The sequence below is a fragment of the Hemicordylus capensis genome, chromosome 4, assembly GCF_027244095.1.
Source record: "Hemicordylus capensis ecotype Gifberg chromosome 4, rHemCap1.1.pri, whole genome shotgun sequence".
Classification (NCBI taxonomy): Eukaryota; Metazoa; Chordata; class Lepidosauria; order Squamata; family Cordylidae; genus Hemicordylus; species Hemicordylus capensis.
In genome coordinates this window covers 230,244,927-230,268,630 of record NC_069660.1, presented here as the reverse complement: position 1 = coordinate 230,268,630, position 23,704 = coordinate 230,244,927, and the positions used below count along the sequence as shown (strand labels likewise).

Below are 23,704 nucleotides of genomic sequence, written 5' to 3'. Positions count from 1 at the left end.
CACATCTATGCACTTGGTTCTTATATTGTTTGAAAGCTCAAAGTCTTCAAAGCTTAGTGAAGTGCCTTAACAATATATACACAGAGAGATGGCAGTATGATATAGATAGAAATACTATTTTGCTATATAATGGATTTTTGGTGAGTTGTAGTGTTTTGTTGATATGTTTATATTGCCATACTGCTTTAGACTCTTATAACATTGTCCATGCTAAAATAACAATCATCTCAGAGAGCTGAAATAGCATTGTTACAAATCCTTTGCCTGCTTAACAAAGAGGAGTAGTGAATGCTTACAAGTGGCATTGTTTGTTAATTTCTCATGTGGCAGTCACATATAATGGAATCTGACCTCTAAGGGTGAGAGGAATTGCCCATATGCCATTCCCAGAACCAAAAACAAAAGATCTACTCATATACTGAGACTGCTGTTACATGGCTGTTGCAACAAGAACACTTAGTACTTTATGTCTTTGTTTATTTGAAGAATCGCCCCCCCCCAAAGAAACCCAGTTACAGTGGGTCAACAAATTATCCTCATTCTTTGCTTTTTATAGCAAAATGCCCAAATTGCAACTTCCCCTCCAGGCTGAACTGGGGGAGGGCGGGGGGAACAGCCAACATGTCATGAGACTTTGTGGTCATACAATATAAACTAGTCTGTCTTACAAAGTATAAAAAGGGTATTGGTTTAACAGTAGCAATAAGCAACTTGCTAACTGAGCAAAGAGGCACCTTTTAAAAGTGGTGAGTCTCTTTATTTAGTTGAGGGAGAGCAAATGGCCCTATCCGTCCCCAGCATAGCATCCCTCCAGTGGCTGTTGCTGGTGTCTATCTTATGTTTCTTTTTCAGATTGTGAGCCCTTTGGGGAAAATGAGCCATTTTCTTTGTTTATATCTATGTAAACCACTTTGGGAACTTTTGTTGAAAAGCAGTATATAAATATTCATTGTATAAGTATTTGTATTGCACTGCACCAGAAACAAAATTTATCACTTCTGTTTTCCCTATTATGAGAGGAATATGCATGGATGATGGTAGTTTGTCATGGGTCAATGTGTCATCTTCACGGAGAAACAGGTTTCTGTACATGGGTGCTGACTGCACTACATGTGCAAGAGCTGTGAGGACATGAAACCCCATCTCCCAGAAATCCAGCTTGTACATGTGTCAAAACTGCAGCATGGAGATCTGACTGTACACTGACAGGCTCTGTAAAGTAAAGTAAAGTTGTGCCCTCGAGTCAGTGTCAACTCCTATGGCGACCACAGAGCCATGTGGTTTTCTTTGGTAGAATACAGGAGGGGTTTACCATTGCCTCCTCCTGCACATTGTGAGATGATGACTTTCAGCACCTTCCTATATCGCTGCTGCCTGGTATTGGATATTCTGGGAAACATACCAGCAAGGATTCAAACCAGCAACCTCTTGTTCACTAGGAAAGTCATTTCCCCACTGCACCATTAGACAGGCTCTGTACTGGATACTAAATACAGGAACCTCACCTTTTCCTTAGTTGGGATGAGAGAACTTACTGTTAATCATCTGGTCAGAAAAAGGATCCCTGAGCAAGGAAATGGAAAGTGTGTATGCATATTGCTTGGAAAAGAAGTGGGATCACCTAATGCTGTATCACTAACACTAATATTCATTAAGAGCATCTAATTCTGTGTCACTGGTAAAAGCTAAAGATGATGGGAGGTCCCTGAGAATGCCACAAATTGCTCTGAAACATTAGAACTGAATGTTGACAATCATCCATAATGGGTGATTATTATATTATTACTGGCTGACATCTACGCAAACACTGCACTAGTGCAACAAACCAGGATGCACAGGCACAAGGACGTTTATGCAGCTTAGTGGATTCTCAAAGCTACGCAATCTCTTGCAGTGTCAGGCCACTGGTGCAGAAAGGACAGCAGATTGCTTTGCCTCACTCCATGCAACATATGTGGTCCAAGGGAGAGGTTTCATGGCAGCAGCTGTGCCAAAGTTTGTGCAAGAAGTACACCCTGTTGCAACAATGCAACTGTAGTCTGGAATGCAAGTTCCCAACTTAGTGAAAATAGCTGACATGAATTTCCTTGAATGTTTGCACGATTGCAGCATTTTTCTAGAGATCAGCCACTACTATTTACTTATTTATATCCCTCTTTTCAAGAGTCAAGTCCTCAAAGTGGTTTACATAGAAACAAGAATAATGCGGGAAAGGTGATTCCCTGTGACTCACAATATGAAAAAAAAAACCACAAGATCTAAAAAGAAACAAAAGAAACACATCTAATGGGGTGGTGGTGCTGGGCTTTGTTTGAATAGGGACAATTTGTCTCCCCCTGCCAAATACTGTATCAGAGAATCACCACTTTATCTTTGTCCAGTTAGTAGGGGTTAATTGGTTATTCTTGTGTCATAGACTAAAACGTTCCTGCTCTTGCACACTAAATAGCATTAGTATAAATCTGAATGATCTTTCTAACAAATGTAGGTTTGTCCAGTCATCATCATCATCATTAATTAATTAATTGATTGATTAATTAATTAAAGGATGGTATTTGAGCCTCTGATTTTAGGAATCAAGATATTTTAATCGAATGCATTTTCAACTGTTCCATTCTCATTCTAAATTAAATCAAGGTTGAAATATGAATACTGGGCTATTAGGCAGAAACAGGGGCGGAGCTATAATAGGGCACCTGGGTCCCAAGAACCCATGTCCTCCTGCCTCTGGGACTGCCATGCTCCTCTCTGGGGCCACTTTGTCTTGCTCGCCTCCCTTCACCAGCTGGCCAGTCACTCCTGGAGCTGCCATGCTCTTCTGCCATTCTCCTTCTCCCCATGCACGCTACCCATCCCCAGTGGCATGTTCCTGCAGCCCGCCACTGCTTCCTGCATCCCCAGTGGTGCATCACATGGCTGGTAGGAGCACACCATCACTGAGGAGGAAGCTGCTGCCACCACCAAGAGAAGGAATGCATCACTGCCAGGGTAGGGAGCACTGGTAGGGGGGCGAGCTGCATGTGAGAACACAGACCGCCTATGCCCTCCCTATGCCACTGGCCAGAAAACAAAACAAAAGGACACAATGAAATGAGCTGTAAGTCAGCAGCAGTAAACACTTAAGGTTTCCTTGCCTGCTAATGCATGTGGGTTGCTTACCTTTCGTACCTTCTCGATTCACCCACTTGCATATGCAAATGTAATATAGCTGACAGTTTTCAGCAGTAACAATATTAGCAATCTCTGATATTCAAAAGTGAATATAATCACTAATCACAACAGTAGCTGTGGCTGAAATCAGCAAGCTATCAGCTTGCTTATTTATTTATTTATTCGATTTCTATACCGCCCTTCCAAAAATGGCTCAGGGCAGTTTACAAAGAGAAATAATAAATAGATCCCTATCCCCAAAGGGCTCACAATCTAAAAAGAAACACAAGACAGACACCAGCAACAGTCACTGGAGGTACTGTGTGTTGGGGATGGAGAGGGCCAGTTACTTCCCCCCTGCTAAATAGAGAGAATCACCATGTTCAAAGGTGCCTCTCTGTCAAGTTAGCAAGGGCTTACACTTTCATACTTTTGACATAGATGGATAACTCCTTTGAGCACACACACAAAAAAGCTGTTCACTTTAAGGTTTGAAAAAGTCATGTTATCCAAATGCGAACAAATGAAATTGTGCTAGCAGAATTTCTGCAAATATCTAGTATCTAGTCCTGGCCTGCAGAACATAAGGCCCAGTGGCCAGATCTAGCTTGTGGGGACTTTTTTTTGCTGGCCTCCAGGGTAGGAATATCCCACAGCAACAGCAGGAGCCATAATTGCTCTTGGAGGCTTTACAGGGCTTCTACCCTGAATCTCCTTCAGGGGAGAGTGTGTGCGTTCACATACCAGCCAAACTTACCCCGAAGTCCCTTCAAGATCCTTGGACCCACTGCACACACAAGTCGGGCTTTGTCTTGCGAATTCTAGTTTATCTGGAGGTATTTCCAGTTTTTAAAAATGCTGGTTTTAAGCTAGTTTTTCGGAAAATGCTGGAGCAAATAGGGAGAGGCACTGACAATGAATCATTAACATGATAAGAGGAATACTGTCGGAAATGCAGATGTAGCTCTTTAGTAATCTCCCCACCACCACCACCATTGGCTAGCAGGAAAACATGGACGTCTGCCATGTGAATTTGTAAAAACAAAAACAGAGAGCAGAGGGGAGGGGCGGCTTCGGCTTTGCTCGACATTTACCTCGCAGCATGAAGCCATGCGTGAATAACTCCTTGGCTTGTCCCACTGATAAGCAACAGTGCCTCAGTGCAGTTGGGCACTTGAGATCGGATGAGATGCATGTGGCAGCAATGGACTGATGAGTGAGTGAGTGAGTCAGTCAGTTGCTGCTGCTTGAGCAGCATTAGCAATAGCAATAGCAATAGCACTTACATTTATATACCGCTCTATAGCTGGAAGCTCTCTAAGCGGTTTACAATGATTTAGCATATTGCCCCCCAACATTCTGGGTACTCATTTTACCGACCTCGGAAGGATGGAAGGCTGAGTCAACCTTGAGCCCCTGGTCAGGATCGAACTTGTAACCTTCTGGTTACAGGGCGGCAGTTTTACCACTGCGCCACCACTGCTCCATCCATTAGTGGATGGAGTGGTTGGAACAGAGACAGTGGCGGCAGCAGCAAGTGAGCACAGATAGAGCACACCCCTGAAAGGCAATGGCTCATTATTTCAGTCAGTTCCCACTTCTCCAGGGGCAGGAGGGTATCCTCTCTAAAAACTGCTTTACAATGCCATCCTGTGCATATTTACTCAGAAATATGTCCCACAGTGTACCCAGTAAGGTTTACTCTCAAGTAAGCATGCCTAGGATTGCAGCCTGAAAGCAACAAGGATTTAGGGAGAGGAGAGGACTTGGCATTTGTTTGGGGCCGACATACACTCCAGGTACCCCACTGACTGAACAGGGACAGGGTCTATTTTCAGGCCACTATCCTTGGTCAAATTTGTGGGGCCCTTGATTCGGGATGGAGGGAGATCCACAAGTAGCTAATAATTTAAATACTGTTATTTATTTTTAATGTAAACATGTGCTGAAAATTGACCTTGGCCCCCACACACCAAGTCATGGTTGGTTCCAGCCTCCTGGGGCATTTGTGCTAATCCCTGTGCTAGTCCAAAGCTTTACGCAACTCCAGTGCAAAATCTGCATGGCTGACAAAACAGCTCTGGACATACCTCCTTCAAATGATGAAGCCCCTTCCTACATGCACTTTGGAATATCTGAGCCCCATAATGTGCATTTAAACTCTTGACCAGGGTTTTGCATTTCAATTACCATTTGCATTTAATTATCCATACTGTATACAGTAAGGATGTTCATGAAACATGATTCTGACACCAAATCGCAGCACATCCTTTTAACACGGAGGGATTACACATCCTCTTTAACATGGAGGAGAGCAGGTCCATACCTGTTCCTCCTCTGCCACTTCCTTAATCGCCCCCCCCCCCGCCCCCAGCTATCATCACGCACCAGTGGTGCTCTCCTGCAGCTGCCGTGTGCAACGCCAACATGCACATGGCTTACGTACATGCACAGTGGCCATGTGTGTGTTGGCATCGTGCAGGGGCACAGCTGGCGGAGAGTACCACAAGCGTGCTATGATACCTGGGTTGGGGATGCAATTAAGGAAGTGGTGGCAAGCAGCAGAGGAGTGGGTATGGACCTGCTCTCCTCCATGTTAAAGGGGATGTGTAATTCCTCCGTGTTAAAGGGATGTGCTGCGATTTGGTGTCCAAATTGTGTTTCGTGCACATCCCTACTGTATACTGAACATGTCAGTGAGAATGTGTGAAAGGAGTGGTGAACTAATCCTACAGTACCTTTGCTGAACTAACACTTTCAGATATATTTATTACCCTTTAAACCTTTATAGATGGCTTTCAACAACCATGCTCATTTTTCCCCTCTCCATGGCAGCTAAAGCAATATTTCTTCAGAAGATCCTTTTCAGCTTTAAAAATCATTTTTGTGTGCTGGCTTTCAGATAAATAAATAATCTGTAGATCACAGGCACCAGCAGATGGTTCCCTTCAACCCTCTTCTTCATGGCTTTGAAAGTACCTATCTTGAATAGGAAAACATGTAATGCCATACAGAGGATGTCGAGTCATTTCAGTGCTTCCAGATACAAGCTTGCAAATTGATGCTCACTGAGTTACTGCCTATATTGCTTACTCTGAACAGACTCTCGTAGTGCCAACTGATCTCTGTATAATGAACTTCACTAGGGTGACTTTTCTTTCTTTGCATATTTCATGCTTATTGGAAAAATCTCTTTGATCCAATTCTAATGTGCTCCATCAGAAGCAAGGCTCTTTATGAAATACCATAATTTTCTCATTAAAAACATATGGGTTAAATAATAGTTAGCTTAGCATGAAAATTAGTCTTTGGGGAAATAAACATGGAACAGGAATCTTAAAAAATAGGAATCACATGTGAACTGCATACAAAATTAATTTATCCAGAATAAGGTTGCAAAGGTCATACTGGCCAGAGGTCCTCAAAGTTCAGCAAGCCTTCCTAAGTCATGAAAAAGGTTTTCAATGCTCCCCAAATACAACTAAGGCAAAAGAGGAAAAGACTGCTTAGTGGATAGCTCTTCTCAAGCTAACCGTCATCGCTTCCATTGGAATACTAAGCTTAGAAAAATAGGAGCTTTCAACCCCAATAACCCAAGCGGATTGGCACCAAATTAGCTTGTCTGGGTCTGCAAATGGCCCCCCTATGTGATTTGGAGTTGCAAGATTGCTACCTCCATCTTGGATACCTGAGCTCACAGGATTGTGAACTCTGCACATGCCCATATTTGGCAACACGGGGCAGCTCTAGTGGTATGCATGGAACCACTGTTCCCTCTAAGGTGTGTGCACAAGCACATGCTCACAAGTTTTTGGATGTCCACTCAGTTCATTTTAGATCCCACTCAGGTTGAATCAGGAAGGCCCCATTCTGAATGCAGGTGCGTACACACTGCCTTCATACTACCACCCAAAACAAAATTCATTCCACACAGAGATGAAAAATATTAGAGGGCCCATTGCACAGAACCGGGAACCACCAGTATGAAAGGGGGAGGTGCCTTTAAGGACCAGGGAGGATGCTTCTCCCCCACGCCCTGCAGTTTCCCTGCTGGCGCGGTCATTAAAATCAGCCCCGTAGGGCAGCAGCATACCTCCTTGCTGCCCCGGTACATCGTGAACCGGAAGTGTCCAGAAAAGTCTGCTGCACATGTGCACATTGCAACAGAATTGCTGAACCTTCATACCGGTTTGGAGGACTGTAAAAGGGCCTCCGAACCGGTTCCAAGCACATCCTGGGAAGCACTGCCCAAGGTCAGAAGAACCCTGGCCAGGGAGACTGTAGGGAGACCAGCCTCCTTTATACAAAAGGAGTAGGCTAGCAAGCATACCCAGGTCAAAGCGACCCTCACAAGAGAAATAGCTAACTCCCTTCATGGTGGGATTAACCTCCCGAATCACTCCTACAACTACCCAGATCAGCATGGCATATCCACTGTCTCCTAGCGCAACATTAATGAGCTGGCAAGGACCTAGAGGTAGGATTGTTAAGAGGAAAAGAAAACCTATCTCTCTCCCAGGAAGAGATGACCCAGTCTCAGATAAAGCTTTTGAATTCACCCATTCTGTACTCTATGCACACCTCTCAAGGAGCCATTCCATTCTTTGTTTCATGAAGACCACCCCAACTTGACTGGTTCATGCTAATATTGTTATATGTAATGTTTTGTTACATGCAAGTTTCAGCCTTTGCAGTCAGGATGCCCAACTTTACATTGCTCCGAGGCATGATTTTGCCTGTTTGTACTTCTGATCCAACACATGGTCAGAAGGAGGAGGAGGGAAAAACATGAGAGAACACTCAGAACACCTAGAGAACCTACCCTGGACCCACAGAGAAAGGACCCTTCTCCCACGCTTACACAGACTTGCAACACACTGGTTCTTTAGCTTGTGAGTGGTCACACTGAGCCACTTGCTTCTTTTCTTTCCTACCTTTCTCCTTTGCCCCTGTGAGGAAATCTACCTGTGCATTCCAACCTGCAAGTACACCCAATGCACCAATGGATTTGGACTGGTAATACTGACTGTCTATCCATGAATCTCTTTGCTCCCTTCTCTCTCCTCTTCAAGTCTACTTCTTGGTCATAAGAACAGCCCTGCTGGATCAGGCCCAAGGCCCATCTAGTCCAGCATCCTGTTTCATACAGTGGCCCACCAGATGCCACTGGAAGCCTACAGCAGGAGTTGAGGGCATACCCTCTGTCCAGCTGTTACTCCCCTGCAACTGGTACTCAGAGGCATTCTGCCTTTGAGGCTGAAGGTGGCCTATAGCCATCAGACTGGTAGCCGTTGATAGATCTCTCCTCCATGAAGTTATCTAAACCCCTCTTAAAGCCTTCCAGGTTGTTGGCTGTCACCACATCTTGTAGCAGAGAATTCCACAAGTTGATTATGCGTTGTGTGAAAAAATACTTCAGTTTGCTGGTCCTAAATTTCCCAGCAATCAGTTTCATGGGATGACCTCTGGTTCTAGTGTACTGTGAGATGGAGAAGAATTCTTCTCTATCCACTTTCTCCACACCATAAATGATTTTATAGACTTCTATCATGTTTTCCTGCAGTCATCTTTTTTCTAAACTAAATAGCCCCTGGTGTTGTAGCCTTGCCTCATAAGAAAGGTGCTCTAGGCCCCTGATCATCTTGGTTGCCCTCTTCTGCACCTTTTCCAGTTCTACAATGTCCTTTTTTAGGTGTGGTGACCAGAAATGTATGCAGTACTCCAGGTGTGGCGACCGCACCATCATTTTGTATAAGAGCATTATAATATTAGCTGTTTTATTTTCAGTCCCCTTCCTAATGACCCCTAGCATGGAATTGGCCTTTTTCACAGCTGCCGCACATTGAGTTGACACTTTCAATGAGCTGTACAGTACGACCCCAAGATTCCCTCTCCTGGTCATTCAACAGCTCAGATCCCATCAGTGTATACTTGAAGTTGGGGTTTTTTGCCCCAATGTGCATCACTTTACACTTGCCAACACTGAACCACATTTGCCACTTTGTTGCCCACTCATCCAGTTTGAAGATATCTTTTTGGAGCTTCTCACAATCCTATTTGGATTTCACTACCTGAAAGAGTTTGGTATCATCTGCAAATTTGGCCACCTCGCTGCCTACCCCTCAGAGGCGTATCTAGGGAAAATAGCTCCTAGGGCAAACACTGAAATTGTGCCCCCTGTCCAAGCATCTGACACCCATCTTTGAGATAACTTTACCATAATATCAGCTCAAAAATACAAGTCAGGCTCGTTAACCTTTTAATATTTCAAAAACTATTTAGCAGTGGATGTAGCGAGACCAAAAAATGCTGGAAAACTACAAATTTCAGGATGCTGGGGCTCATGAAATACCCAAATACTATGTGGAGGTGTACTTGAAAAACTAAACAGAAGTGCCTGTCTCATTCTCTACTATGCATTGTAGCATCACCGTTATATAAGTTTTAAAAATAAATGGAGAATTTGACTTTTCCCAGGTACTCTGAAAATAATTAAAGGATATGCAGAGTAAACTGTGTCACTGCTTGTAATATATTCTAGTCTTTCAGAAAGACAGTTAAAATGAGCGAAAGAGAGCAAGAAACTCCCAGTGGGCCTTAATACTAAGGATTTTACACTGATTCAAAGACCAACTCACCATTAATAGCCATATTAGCAAGACATCACATTTAACTCACTTATCACAAGAAGCAAAGTAAGAGCAAATGAATACAATCTAGCTCATAAGCTTCAGCTCAGTATTCACAAGCCCTGGTTCTCTGTACATAGTGCCAATCTGAATATGTGTACAGTGTCTTATATATTTTTTAATTTTTTTTACCTGTAGCTCCTTTGGGGGGCTTCCTAAAGGCTGGGGGGGGGGTCTGAAAAGGTTCCCCTTCCCCCGCTGGCCTCTAGGGCCTCGCAGGGACCATTTGCGGTGGCCATTTTTAAAAATAATTAAAAAAAAAAAAAAAGGCCACTGAAAACAAAATGGCCACAGTGCATGTTCAAATGGCTTCTGCAAGGCCTGGCATGACCTAGGGCCTCACAGAGGCCATTTGAGCATGCATGGTGGCGATTTTGTTTTCGGGAGCCATTTTTAAAATTTTTTAAATTTTACAAAATGGCACCCCGCTACAAATGGCGCCAGGGGCACATGCCCTGCCTGCCCCACTCTAGATATGCCCCTGTTACCCCTATTTCTAGATCATTTATGAATAAATTAAAAAGCACCAGTCCCAGTACAGATCCCTTCGGGACCCCACTTCTGACTTCCCTCCATTGTGGAAACTCTCCATTTATCCCTACCTCTGTTTCCTGTCCTTCAACCAGTTAGCAATCCACACATGTACTTGTCACCTTATCCCATGACTGCTAAGTTTTCTCAAGAGTCTTTGATGAGGAACTTTGTCAAAAGCTTTTTTGAAGTCCAGGTATACTATGTCAACTGGATCACCTTGATCCACATACTTGTTGACACTCTCAAAGAACTCTAACAGGTTTGTGAGGCAAAATTTATCTCTCCCAGCAGGGCCTGTTCTTCTATGTGCTTTACAATTTTATCCTTGAGGATGCTTTCCATCCATTTGCCTGGAATGAACGTTAAGTTAACTGGCCTGTAATTTCCCAGATCTCCCCTGGATCCTTTTTGGAAATCAGTGTTACATTTGCTACTTTCCAGTCCTGTGGTACAGAGCTTGATTGCAGGGATAAGTTATATATTTTAGCAAGGAGCTCGGCAATTTCACATTTGAGTTCTTTGAGGGCTCTTGGATGGATGCCATCCAGCCCTGGCGATTTGCTAGTTTTCAGTTTTTCCAGACAGTTTAGAACATCATGTCTTGTCACTTCTATCTGACTCAGTTCTTAAGCCTTCATTCTAAGTAATGCCTTAAGCTAATTTACTGACAATATGGACCTTAAACTAAAACGCCTCTATGTGAGACTAGTTAATACTGTTAGTTAAAATTTTATTGCCTGCTTGCCTTGCCTAATCAATCCTTTTATTTTCCTGTACCCTGATTATCTCTAAATACATCTGATTTATCCCTTTATCCTCATTTCCAGTAGGGATGTGCAAAAAATTTCGGGCACAGAACGATCTGTGCCCGAAACGAACAATTTCGGGTGATTCGGGGCCGAACCGAATCACCCCCGATGCCCCCCGAATTTTTTCGGGCACGAGCCGAATCACCCGAATTTCGGGCACAAAAAATTCGGGTGATTCGGTTCATGGTTGATTTTTGGCGATTTTTTAAAGTTTTAGTGACTTTGGGGCAGTTCGGGGGCATAGCATGGGATTTGGGCAAAAGGAGTGGGGTGGGGTGGTAGTGCCTAATGGGTGCAGGCTACCACCCCAATTTCAGGGGGATTGGGCAAAGGGCTGATTTTTGGTAAATTTCTGAAAATTTCATGTCTTTGGGGCAGATTGGGGCATATTGGGGCAGAAAGTGGGGGCTGGGGCATAATAGTGGGGTGGGGTGGTAGTGCCTCATGGTTACAGGCTACCACCCCAATTTCAGGGGGTTTGGACAAAGGGGTGATTTTTTGAGAATTTTTGAAGTTTTGGTGACTTTGGGGCAGTTTGGGGGCAGAAAGTGGATCTGCCCCAAAATAGTGGGGTGGGGTGGTAGTGCCTCATGGGTGGAGGCTACCACACCAATTTCAGGGGGATTGGGCAGAGGGCTGATTTTTTGAGAATTTTTGAAGTTTGGGTGTCTTTGGGGCAGATTGGGGGCAGAAAGTGGATCTGCCCCAAAGGAGTGGGGTGGGCTGGTAGATAGTGCCTGATGGCTGGAGGCTACCACCCATCCCCAATTTAAGAGTGATTGGGCAGAGGGGTGAATTATGGTGAATTTATTTGTATGAGGTTTGTCTTCATAAGGTGAAGTGTGCTAAATTGATTACTTCCTCATATTATTCATAGTAAAGGAAAGTGTGAAAAAGTGAAAGTGGGGTCATGAGAGTTGTTTAATTGAAAAAAATCTCATTTGCTATGATAGAATGAGAATTCACACCTCAGAAAAAACTTCTGAGGTGTGAATTCTCATTCTATCATAGCAAATGAGATTTTTTTCAATTAAACAACTCTCATGACCCCACTTTCACTTTTTCACACTTTCCTTTACTATGAATAATATGAGGAAGTAATCACTTTAGCACACTTCACCTTATGAAGACAAACCTCATACAAATAAATTCACCATAATTCACCCCTCTGCCCAATCACTCTTAAATTGGGGATGGGTGGTAGCCTCCAGCCATCAGGCACTATCTACCAGCCCACCCCACTCCTTTGGGGCAGATCCACTTTCTGCCCCCAATCTGCCCCAAAGACACCCAAACTTCAAAAATTCTCAAAAAATCAGCCATCTGCCCAATCCCCCTGAAATTGGTGTGGTAACCTCCACCCATGAGGCACTACCACCCCACCCCACTATTTTGGGGCAGATCCACTTTCTGCCCCCAAACTGCCCCAAAGTCACCAAAACTTCAAAAATTCTCAAAAAATCACCCCTTTGTCCAAACCCCCTGAAATTGGGGTGGTAGCCTGTACCCATGAGGCACTACCACCCCACCCCACTATTCTGCCCCAGCCCCCACTTTCTGTCCCAATATGCCCCAATCTGCCCCAAAGACATGAAATTTTCAGAAATTTACCAAAAATCAGCCCTTTGCCCAATCCCCCTGAAATTGGGGTGGTAGCCTGCACCCATTAGGCACTACCACCCCACCCCACTCCTTTTGCCCAAATCCCATGCTATGCCCCCGAACTGCCCCAAAGTCACTAAAACTTTAAAAATTCACAAAAAATCAGGACTTTGCCCAATCCCCCTGAAATTGGGGTGGTAGACTCTACCCATTGGGCACTACCACCCCACCCCAAAATTTTGCCCCTGGGCCCCTTTTTACCCCCCGAATCGATTCGGATTCGGATTCGGATTAAATCCGAATCCGAACCGAATCAAGGGTGATTCGGGTGACCCAGATTCGGGCACAAAACAGAACGGGGGTGATTCGGCTCGGGTCCGAGCCGAATCACCCGAAAATCCGAATTGCACACCCCTAATTTCCAGACCAAAACTTTGCACAAATTGACACTGCAATGAAGTGTTCCATATAGTCATACTGATTCCCAACGTTAGCCCAAAAGCGTGATTGGAGTGTTTAGCCAGCATTCCAGAACCATTTCATTTACAGGGTGAATGGGTGAACCTGTGAGAGCCTAGCACACCTACTTGGAATTCATTATGAATTAACTGGAAGACTGGGGTATAAATTGGATAAATAGAAATTGACCGATTACTGATTTAATAGCAGACTATTCAAAAGACTTTGTTTTTTGTTTGTTTTTGCAAAGTTGGGAGTAATGTCTACAATTCTAAAAACTGACTGGTTTAGACCAGAGTTAGACTCAGACTTGCAGCAAGACTGGCCAGTCTTACCTTATGGGCACATGTATCTTGACATGCCAATGAAGCCCTGGCGGGGAGAGGGAGAGAGAGAGGTCTTCAACAATTTCAATGCAGCCTTTGTCTCTCATGGGACTATATAGGACAGTCTCATGTTAAAGGGCCATAGCTCATGGGAAGCTGACTTATACCGAGTTAGACCATTAGTCCATTTAGCTCAGTATTGTCTTCACAGACTGGTAGCAGCTTCTCCAAGGTTGTAGGCAGGAGTCTCTCTCAGCCCTATCTTGGAGATACCAAGGAGGGAACTTGGAACCTTCTGCATGCAAATATGCAGATGCTCCTCCCAGAGCAGCCCCATCCCCTAAGGGCTGCATGTGCTCACATGTAGTCTCTCATTCAAATGCAAACTAGGGCAGACCCTGCTTAGCAAATGCATGCTTGCTACCCCAAGACCAGCTTCTCTGTGAATTAAATACAATCTAAACTGGCACAAACAGACCAAATTTTGATTGTCAGAAGAAAGTTATAAATATTTGCATGCAATGCTTTCTTAAGTTACGTCCTTTGATTAAGAAAAAAGCAGTCCTTCCAAATGTTTTGCCTATCTCCTCATAGCTATAACATTAAGAAGTATAACAGTGAATTAGCATATGCACATGAAGCATTGATATGAAAAATAGCCTGTGAGAATTATTTGCATACAAGAAAAGTATTATGCCAATGCATTTATTAATTTCATCAAGCAATTTGTAGAAGCATGCATACTGATGTTTTCTATGTTTTCAAAACAATTCCATTCACAGTTATGATGCCCTCTCTGCACCTCAGTGAATCAGCATTCTAAATGCAGCAAAAAAGGGAACAGCTGGATAACTCAAGGAGGGGAACAATAAAGCAATAGCATTTGGTAGTCAGGAATGAATGTCGCACACTAATTGCCTAGCCACAGTGCCTGGTTGTACTGAAAAGCAGAGATGAAGGGCTGATCCAAACATGCATGTCTGATAGTATGCTCCTGTGGACTATATAACTTTCAAGTCATGGGGGGGTTGTATGTTTGAAAGCTCCCAATACCGATCACACCTCATAGAAAGAGCTTCCATATTTCCATAGGTGAGAAAGTGTTCGCCTTTCTCTCTCACTCACACTTCAGAAGAGAGACTTCTAGCAAATATAGACTGGGGAAATTGTTTCTCTATCTTTTCAAGATGGGAATTCTAGTGAGGGAAGGGAGGGAGGAGGTTATTTGTGGGGACATACCTAAAGTATGTAGAGTCCGAGTCATTTAGGACAAAACTGTCACCTTTGGTGCCTAGAAGTACAGCAGCAGTCAGTGCAACCATGGCAAAACATTTGAGCAAGTTCATAGCATAAGGAGACAGCATTCTGTATCAGATGAACCCTAATCAGATCAGCCCCATGTGAAGTACATTGTAAAGGCAGCTTCACACTTAGATTTGAAGTTGCTTACAGATGGGTTCCTGGAGGGAAGTGTGTGGGCAGCAGTGTTCCCTCTAACAGGGATAACCAGATGTTGTTGACTGAATGGTTGCTTGATTAAGTGCCATCAAGTCGGTGTTGACTCTTAGCGACCACATAGATGGATTATCTCCAGGATGATCTGTCTTCAACTTGGCCTTTAAGGTCTCTCAGTGGTGCATTCATTGCTGTCGTAATCAAGTCCATCCACCTTGCTGCTGGTCATCCTCTTCTTCCCTTCCCTTCAACTTTTCCCAGCATTATGGACTTCTCAAGGGATTTGGGTTTTCGCATAATGTGTCTGAAGTATGATAGTTTGAGCCTGGTCATTTGTGCTTCAAGTGAACATTCTGGATTGATTTGTTCCATGATCCATTTGTTTGTTTTCCTGGCTGTCCATGGTATCCTCAAAAGTCTTCTCCAGCACCAAAGTTCAAAAGCGTCAATGCTTTTTCTATCTTGAGTCTTCAAAGTCCAGCTTTTGCATTCATAGAGTGTCAGGGGGAAAACCAATGTCCAAACAATTCTAATCTTTGTAGGTATAGACATGTCACGGCATCTAAACAAACTTTCCAAGGCCTTCATTGCAACCCTACCAAGTGCTAGTCTGTGGCGTATTACTTGAAAGCTGGATCCTTTACAGCTGATGGTTGATCCTAAAAAGCAGAAGCTATCCACCACTTCAATGTCTTCATTGTCAATTCTGAAGCGGGTTGCTGTACCCGTTGTCATTAATTTAGTCTTCTTTACATTTAGTCATAGTCCCATTTTTTCACTGTGCTCCTTGATTTTCATTACTAGAGCTGGCAGATCATCCACATTCTCAGGTATCAGAGTGGTGTTATCAGCGTAGTGCAGGTTATTGATGTGTCTTCCTCCAGGTTTAAAACCATGCTCATCTTCTTCCAGTCCAGCTTCTCTCAGTATATGTTCAGCATATAAATTGAATAAAGAAGGAGAAAGTATACAGCCTTGTCTTACTCCTTTGCCGATCTGGAACCAGTCTGTTTCACCATGTTCCATCTGGACTGTGGCTTCCTGTCCTGTTTATAGGTTTCTCATGAGAACAATGAGGTGTTCTGGGATGCCCATTTTCCTAAGGATATTCCACAGCTTGACATGGTCAACACAATCGAAGGCTTTTCTGTAGTCAATAAAGCACATATTGACTTCTTTCTGGTATTCTTTGACTTTCTCAATTATCCAGCGTGCATCAGCAATAATGTCTCTTTTTCCTCAGCCTTTTCTGAAACCAGCTTGAACATCTGGCATTTCCCTTTCCACATAGGGTTCTAACCTACACTGGATGATCCTGAGCATTATTTTGCTAGCATGTGGAATTAAGGATATTGTGTGATGGTTTGCGCAATCTGTTATGTATCCTTTCTTTGGTATTGGTATGTAGACTGACCTCTTCCAATCTGTTGGCCACTGTATTGTTCTCCAAATTTGCTGGCATAGTTTGGTTAGAGCCTTGACAGGTTCTTCATCTGTTGCCTGCCATATTTCTGTAGTTATTTCATCAATTCCTGTAGCCTTACGACTTGGTAATGACTGGAGTGCTGATCTAACTTCATCTTCCCATACTAGAGGTTCTTGCAAGTAGGGAATATCTTCTAGAGTATCTTGGATGTTGATGTCCCTGCTGTACAAATCTTCAGTATACTCCTTCCATCTCTGTTTGATCTTCTCCAAGTCAGTTACTATCTGTCCTTTGGCATCCCTTAACATACCAGTTCGAGGTTGGAACCTCCCTCTGAGTTCAGAGATCTTCTGGAAAACTTGCCTTGTTTTTCCGTGTCTATTTCCATCCTCTAGGTCTTGTCTCTTCTAACAGCTTTTTGAAATTTCCTATTAAGTTTCTTTTTGAGGTATTTATCTTTCTTGACTTTGGCTTCTCTCCTGTTCTTGGCAATTTCAACTGTCTGTTCTGACATCCATTTTGCTTTCTTCTGTTTCTTGGTCTTTGGCAGTCTCTTTTCACATTCACCCTTAACAACTTCTTTTATTGCATTCCACAATTCCTCTGGTTCCTTATCAATGAGGTTCAGAACTTCAAAGTGGTTCCTGATGTTCTGCTTGAAAATGGTGGGTACATTCTCAAGATCATATCATGGGAGCTGGATAGCTTTGTTTTTCCGCTTTAGCTTGACTTGGAACTTGCACATGAGCAGTTCATGATCTGTTCCACAATTGGCACCCGGGCATGTCTTTGCTGTTATAACTGAGCTCTTCCACCTCCTTGCAGCAATAATGTAGTCAATTTGATTTCTATGTACTCTATCTGGTGATGTCCATGTTTCTAGGCGCCACTTTGGTTGTTTGAAGAATGTGTTAGCAATGAAGAGATCATTGGCTTGGCAGAAACTAATAAGTCGTTCTCCTGCTTCGTTTCTCTTTCCTAGGCCATATAGGCCAACTGTGTTTTCCTCCTTACCTTTTCCAACTTTGGCATTCCAGTCTCAAACCACCAGCATCACATCTTGCTTGCATGTTCTGTCAATTTCAGACTGAACTTGAGCATAAAACTCATCAACTTCCTCTTCTTCTGCACAAGTTGTTGGGGCATAGACTTGAAGAACTGTCATCTTAAAGAGTTGTCCATGAAACCTCATTAATATTAGTCGGACACTGACCGCATTGTATCCAAGTACTGTCATTGCTATATCCTTCCTGACTATGAACGCAACACAGTTCCTTCTTTGGTTTTCGTGTCCTGTAAATGGTATGGTTTTCTGACTGAAAGTGTCCCATTCCAGTCCATTTTAATTCACTGATGCCCAAGATGTCAATCTGTAGTCGATTCATTTCATCTTTCACTGTGTTGAGCTTTCCCATATTCATGCTTCTTACATTCCACATTCCCATCGTAATTCTGCCTTTTCAGCTTCGTATGTTCTTTTCCCACACTGCAACATCAGCTGCTAGACGTCCAAAAGGCTTTCGTCTAACTGCATCATAAACACCATTGGTACTCTGAGAGATCCTCAGCTCTTCCTCAGTAGTATGTTGAGTACCATCCAACCTGAGGGGCCCATCATCCGGCACTACATTGACAATCATTCAATTTTTTCTATCCATGTGGTTTTCTTGGTAAAATACAGGAGTGGTTTACCATTGCCTTCTCCTGTGCAGTATGAAATGATGCCTTTGTCGTTGTCACTGAAGTGATCGTCCGCCTCCAGCAACTTCCTGTATTGCTGCTGCCCAGTATAGGTGCCTGCTTGCTTTAGCTGGGCAGCTAGGAGTTGGTGACTATTACTCCCATAATCCCCAAGCAAAGGCTATTGCAGGTGAGGATGCTGGGAGTTGTAGTCAACCACATCTGGGAAGACCTGTTAGAGGGAACACAGGCAGGCAGGTTCAGGTGATACACCAGAATTTGTTGCAGGAAGGGCTCGCTCACTCACCAGCAAATAGCAATTGGCAAAGCCTTACTTGCCAGTGTGACATGTCAAGCTGCCCTAAGAATAACTCCTTGAGACTGATTAATACATATATGATGAGATCTAGGACCTTCATTCCAGGAAAAGATGCAGCCTTGGTCCTTTAAGTGGACCAAGACCACTTGTGTTCTTACTATCGTGTGGACTTTCCCCTCTGTCACTTTTAAATATTTAACTAAAGACAACTATCATACACTTTCTGCCTCAATTGTTTAAGAACATTAGTGGCAATGTAGGTCTGCAACCGATTCTTTGTGTGAATTTATGAGTGCTATATAGGCACATTTTGCTTAGCACACCCACTTCTTTATGAAAGGCCAGCCTTTTCTGCCAGGCTCTCATAATAAAATTCCATATTCCATATATTAGGTTATATAGCATCACCAGCTCTGGGATTAACTATCCAAAATTTAAGTTGCACGTGAAGGAGTGGGTATTATCAACTGCTGACACCGCTCTGCTGGGAAAGAGGATGCAGCACAATTGAATAGTTAATCATGTGAAAATCCTTCACATTAAATTGGCTTTTATGCATTTCTTTGGCAGCTAAACAGCAGCACATTAGGCAGTCTTCTTTCCCCAGCTGATGCAGGTGTCAATTTCTACTTTATTACTAGTTTTTGAAGGCTTCAATTCTATACACATTTAGCTGGGCATAAATCCCACTGAATTCTATAGGGCTTACTTCTGAGTAGACATCCATAGGATTGTGCTGTATAGGTCCCAGAAAGCATTAGAAAGTGGAAATGAAAGGCATTTGCTCATTGTATGTGAACTAGTGCATCATATGGAACTTTTGATGTAACACTGAAGAAAATTGCAGCTTGATCAGTGCAGTTTAGGGGAAATCAGAGATATAAAATGCCAGATGAAAGAAACATAGTTGGATTGAACAATGTAAGCTGTGTTTAGTCTGCATCTGGGACTTAAATACACTAGTTCTACTCCCATCTTCATGAAGATTTCCCATGTGACCTGAAATAAATCACTTGGCGTCTTGGTAAAATCCTGCTTCACTAAAATCAGTTGACAGCATTTCTTTTTCATTAACTCATGTGGCATTAAGACTGCAACATCCCACAACCCTAGTCTCATAAACTGACTGCACCAGCATGTAAAATCCATGCATGTATATACCTCATCTGAGAGCAACATGGACCTCTGTAGCCACAAATCATAGTGGCACCATGACTCCAGCCCACACTCTGCACCATAACACAAATGTTACTAGCAACTACCTTCCTCCTTCCAAAATCAGCTGCATGAAATTAGAGCTGAGAAACCCTTTCAGTTCCTCTTTGAAGTTTTTTTTTGTTTTGTTTTTGGTGGTGGGGAAGTTTGGCAGGAAATATATCAAAAGAGGATAAAGTTACTGAGCATTCTGTCAAAGCATGGACATTAGCTGTTATGTTCATCAAGCTGTAAACAATAATGGGTGACTTAGCTTAGTACTACTGATTTCAGTGAATCCACACTGACCAGGTTGAAGGATCCCCCCTGCTAACTGAGCAAAGAGCCATCTTTTAAAAGTGGTGATTCTCTTTATGTATTTTTATTATTATTTATTATTAATTATTATTATTATTATTTATTACATTTATATGCCACTCCCAGAGCGGTGTACTACATACTTAAGTTTCTCTTTCGCAACAACCCTGTGAAGTAGGCTAGGCGGAGAGAGAAGTGACTGGCCCAGAGTCACCTAGCTAGTATCATGGCTGAGTGGGGATTTGAACTCGGGTCTCCCCGGTCCTAGTCCAGCAGTCTAATCACTACACCACGCTGGCTCTTTCTTTTATTTAGCAGGAGGAGATCAATTGGCCCTATCCATCTCCAGCATAGCATTCCTCCAGTGGCTGTTGATAGTGTATATATTATGTTTTTTTGTTTTTTTAAGATTGTGAGCCCTTTGGGGACAGGGAACAATTTTATTATTATTTCTTGTTTACACAGTCAGACAGGTGTTATTGACTGGTTTGTTTTATCCAGACATTGAGTCCTTCCCAAGGACCTGGGATGGCTGAATTTTATTGCCAATTGTTATAGATATCGTCGCAGAATATAGGCTGCTCCCAGTAAAGCTGCTTTTTGTAATTGGCTGATGGTGATTTCTGTGGCCCCTATGGTGTTGAGGTGCTCTTCAAGGTCTTTTGAAACTGCACCCAGGGCGCCAATTACCACTGGGATTATTTTGGTCTTTTTCTGCCACAGCCTTTCAATTTCAATTTGTAGATCTTTGTATTTTGTGATTTTTTTCTATTTCTTTTTCTTCTGTTCTGCTATCCCCTGGTATTGCTATGTCGATTATTTTAACTTGTTTTTCTTTCTTCTCGACTACAGTTATATCTGGTGTATTGTGTGGCAGATGTTTGTCTGTTAGTAGTCGGAAGCTCCATAATATTTTTACATCTTCATTTTCTTCAACTTTTTCAATTTTATGGTCCCACCAATTTTTGGCTACCGGTAGCTTGTATTTTTTGCAGATGTTCCAGTGTATCATTGCTGCTACCTTGTCATGCCTTTGTTTGTAGTCAGTCTGTGCGATCTTTTTACAACAGCTGATTAGGTGGTCCACGGTTTCATCTGCTTCTTTACAAATGCGGCACTTGCCCTTTGTTGTGGACTTTTCGACTTTTGCTCTTATTGCATTTGTTCTTAGTGCCTGTTCTTGCGCAGCCAGTATTAAACCCTCTGTTTCTTTCTTCAAGTAACCATTCTTAAGCCATTGCCAGGTGTTGGTGATGTCTGATTTTCCACTTATATTGTGCAAATATTGACCATGCAGGGGCTTATTTCTCCATTTTTCTGCTCGGTTCTTGACTTGTTCTTTCTTGTAGGCCTGCTTTCTTTCATTGGTGTTGAATAGTTTTGTGTTATTGACCATTTTCAGTGCATCTTCTTCACTGTCCTTGATATATTCTTCAAGGCCTCTTTTCTCCTCCTCTACTGTTTGATGGACTTGCAGCATTCCTCTTCCGCCTGAGCTGCGAGGGAGGTATAGCCTACCTAAATCACTGCGGGGGTGTAGAGCATGATTGATGGTCATGATTTTCCTGGTCTTACGATCCAGTGTCTCTAGCTCTGCCTGGGCCCAGTCTATTATTCCTGCAGTGTATCTGATAACAGTTATAGCCCAGGTGTTTATGGCTTGTATGGTGTTCCCGCCATTGCGTTTGGACTTGAGGATTTTTCTAACTCTCCTGATGTATTCACTTCCAATTTTTCTTTTCACTTCAGTGTGTGTGATGTTATCAGCCTGGAGAATGCCCAAGTATTTGTAATGTCCTTTCTCTTCCAGGTTCTTGATGTTGCTTCCACTGGGCAGTTCTATTCCTTCTGTTTTTGTTATTTTCCCTCTGTTCATTATTAATGCAGCACACTTGTCTAGTCCAAACTCCATTACTATATCGCTACTGAATATACGGACAGTGCTTAGCAGTGATTCGATTTCTGACTGGGACTTTCCATACAACTTCAGATCGTCCATGTACAGCAGATGGTTGATTTTACTAGATGTTTTAGATGTTTGGTATCCGAGGCCTGTTTTGTTTAGTATTTGTGAAAGTGGGGTCATGGCGATTACAAACAACAGAGGGGATAGTGAGTCCCCTTGGAAAATGCCTCTTCTAATGCTAACCTGTCCAAGTGTCTTGCCATTGATTGTTAACTGTGTACTCCACATGCTCATGGCTTTTTTTTATACATATCAGAATGTTTTTGCTGACACCAGTTGTTTCTAAACATTTTAGTATCCATGTGTGAGGCAATGAATCGAAGGCTTTCTTGTAATCAATCCATGCAACACTTAGATTTGTTTTTCTTCTCTTGCCATTTTCTAAAATCATTTTGTCAATCAGCAGCTGGTCTTTTGTGCCTCTGGTGTTCGGGCAATTTCCTTTCTGTTCACCTGGAAGCTGTTTGTTAGTTAATAAGTGTTGCATGACTTCATCTGCTATTATTCCAGTTAATAATTTGAACATGGTTGGCAGGCAGGTTATCGGTCTATAATTACTTGGAACTGCACCTTTTGCTGGGTCTTTCATGATGAGATGAGTTTTCCCAGTTAGCCATTGTTCAATATCACCTCCTTGCAAAATGTGATTGAACTGTTTTGATAGTTGTTTATGAAGGCTTGTTAGGTGTTTTAGCCAAAAGCCATGCAGTTCATGATCGCCTGGTGCAGTCCAATTTTTTAATTTTCTTTGCTCTTTTACTAATTAATTCTGGTGTTATTATTAGATCTTGCATTTGTTGTTTACATTTTTTGACCTCTTTCATCCAGCCTGCTTTTTATTATAATCTATTGGATTGTCCCATCATTTTCCCCAGAATTGCACTGTTTCTTCTTTATTTGGTGTGTCTAGGTTTCTTGCAGTTTCTCCTTCTATGCTTTGGTAGAAATGTCTCTGATTCGACTGGAATTGGAGATTCTGCCTGTGTTGTGTAATTCTGGCTTCATATCTGCTAATCTACGTCTCTGATTCGACTGGAATTGGAGATTCTGCCTGTGTTGTGTAATTCTGGCTTCATATCTGCTAATCTGCTAATCTGCTTATTATTATTATTATTATTATTATTATTAAATAATTATTTGTTCGATTTCTATACCGCTCTTCCAAAAATGGCTCAGGACTGTTTACACAGAGAAATAATACATAAATAAGATGGATCCCTGTCCCCAAAGGGCTCACAATCTATAAAGAAACATAAGATAGACACCAGCAACAGTTACTGGAGGTACTGTGTTGGGGGTGTATAGGGCCAGTTACTCTCCCCCTGCTAAATAAAGAGAATCACCATGTTAAAAGGTGCCTCTTTGCCAAGTTAGCAGGGGTATATCTATGTAAACCACTTTGGGAAGTTTTGTTGAAAAGCGGTTTATAGATATTTGTTGTATTCGTCGTATCCTTTTATTTTAGAAATTGGAAATAGTATCTGTTGATAATTCACAATAAAAGTTGAAAAAAAGAGGATTAAACATTTGCTTGTTCTTCAAAGAGAGGGCTTTTAATCCTAGAGAATGCTCCTGGAGAAAGTAATAGGGAAATACTAGGGAAGAGCAGCAAAAAATTAGAATGTTCATAATCTTTTCCCATCCCATGCATATGTACATATTCTTCATCTTTACTATTACTTTGTGTGTGCATGTGTGCTTAATTGCAGGATTTGTTCTAGTGAGGGTTTGTGTCCTGATCTTGTCCACAATGTACTTTCAATAGTGTGTATGTGGG

At 42.6% G+C, this 23,704-nt stretch overlaps 1 long non-coding RNA gene across 1 annotated transcript in view; it reads left to right on the top strand.

Moving 5' to 3' along the window:
* LOC128324923 (uncharacterized) overlaps positions 1–23,704 on the top strand; it is a 35,998-nt gene that overhangs the window by 10,289 nt on the left and 2,005 nt on the right. The window lies entirely within an intron of this gene.